We start from the raw sequence: 2,414 nt of genomic DNA, 5'->3' as shown, positions 1-2,414 counted from the left end.
ATAGTATGCAGGAGAGTTCCGAAAGCTCATGGCTAAAGTATTACATCTAGGTACTATAAGCATAGAGAAACTACTATACTAAAATAATTTAATTAATTTGCTAATTGTTTTTTAAACAAGTATCAGTAAATACTAGGATGAGAGAGGCTTCTTTGTATCGTACTATGAAAATAAGTGATAGATAAAAAGAATACAGGTAGTCAATTTTTTAAACACTGTTACTTCACTAGAGATTGCTTTCTGCTTCACCATAAATAGTATAGCCAAATCACCAGACAAAAATATACAGTATAAATGTAAATATGTGAATGTTCGGTAAGTGTTTGTGTCCTCATTGAAATAATATCAGGGAAAAATACTATCATCCAAAGAGCCAAAACAAAAGGGTCTCCATGATGTGTATCATAAGTATAAATTAAAGAGAAATCAGTATGCCAAAACAGTGAGCATAAAATGATGTAGAGACATAGCCATCAACATAAGGAAGCTACATAATATTATCAGCAGAGGTTGTGCTTGTTGGCTAAGCAGGGTTTTTTAAAACACATATACAAAAGTAATGAGTAGTGCATAAAATAGAAGAATGGGTAGCATTATAGCACTGTGGCTATAATGTACAAAATTAACTCCCAAATATTCACTTTCCAGTAAAATAATCCAGGTACTAATTCTGAAATCACAGAAATGCTCTCATATAGTATTAGGAAATAATAAATTTGGGGATTGCATAAAGGTTCCCTGGCTAAGGGTGGTTGTTTGCCAAGCTGAGCTTGACCTGGTGAGATCAATCCCTGTGACCCACATGACAGAAGCTAATAGGTAACTTCTGAAAATTGTCCTCTCAACTAACTAGAATACTGTGTCACTTGAGCACACAAATAATGAATAAACAAATGTAAGGGCAGAAGAAAAGTAAATGAGTAAATACTATCACTGTGGGGAAAGGGGAAGGGAGATGTAGGGGCAGTCACAGAGAGCATGGCATATCTCGTTATTTCAGCTGCATCAATACATGACACCTCTTGCAGAAATATGTTCACAATATACATTTTTCTTATGTTTGTTATTCTCTATAAATTGTTAATTTTAATCATTCCAGAAAAACTAAAAAAGGAAAAGGTAAGGATATCATGTTATTCTAGAAGTTATGATCTCTGCAAATTTCATAAATACCAAAAACTAGAATCTATTCTCTTAGAGACTGAAAACTTATAACTCTATGGAACAGCTCATACATGTGAAATAGTGATGGGCAATACCCAGGCTTCAATCAGGTGGAAGAGCAATGGGTCTACAGAAGAGTAAAAGGAGGAAAGTCAAAATAAGAAGAGAAAATTATGCAGGTATAACAATGAAGGAATCATAGAATGAGAACAATATGATACTCAAACAAACAAATGTCAGGAATGATAAATAAAAAGAAATCTGAACCCAGGTGATCAAACTGAACCCGGCAAACAGCAGAAACACAGTTCCTAGAAGCATCCAGAAAAGAAACAGCAATTTCCCATGAAAGAGGGATGGCAATTGACATAAATGCCAGAATAGCCTTCAAAAACATCCTCCAAAAATGAAAGAATTTAACTATCTAATGAAAACTCCATGAATTATGGAAACTATCTTTCAAGAATGTGTTTAGGGAACATGTATGGCTTCACATTGGAGAAGGATGTCGACACTATTTTAATCCACACTCAGTCTTAGCCACAGCTCAGCAACAGCACCTGAAAGAGGAATGATAAATTGTGTGAAAGAACCAGTGAAGTTCTGACCCAAAGGTTCTAAGTCTGTATCCCCTAATATTCCAAGGAGGTAATCTTTAAATCCCAGGAACAGTATAATGCTATAAAAGAAGCCATTTAAAATGAAAATATACAACAAAAAAGCCTGATAGATTGAATGTTCCTATGCTTTTTCTGGTTTAGAAAGACAGAGATAAAGTTAGAGTTTAGGATATTTACATTTGAACACAAAACGAATTCTAAAAATTAATCACAATTGGGTTATTTGAAAATCATTCAATAGAGAACTACCTGAAATTTGTTTGAAAAAATTCAGTTCTGTAGAGCAAAGCCATAACCTAGTGTGTGCCAGGCAGGCCCTGATCTATATTTCAAGCTCTTAGGATTTTGAGAAAACTTCTCATGTTTTTCATGTTAGCCTTGTACTAACTGCTCTGAAGTTCTCACATGTGAAGCTCTGGCCTCCTTGTCAGCCCCTTCTCAGATTTTATGGTATAATTAAAGGCATGAGTCATTACTAGTAAATGAAATCAAAGCAAAGAAAACAAAACAAAACAAAACCACCTTTGAAAATATATGTTTGTTATAGTGTGTGTGCCTTCATGGATGAATGTGTGTGCATCTCTATAGTTATTTGCATATATGTCTGCACATGTATATGTCACACTTCAC

Source organism: Rattus norvegicus, chromosome Y (genome assembly GCF_021556685.1).
Source record: "Rattus norvegicus strain SHRSP/BbbUtx chromosome Y, alternate assembly SHRSP_T2T, whole genome shotgun sequence".
NCBI classification, from domain to species: Eukaryota; Metazoa; Chordata; class Mammalia; order Rodentia; family Muridae; genus Rattus; species Rattus norvegicus.
Note: the sequence above shows the minus strand (reverse complement) of the source record.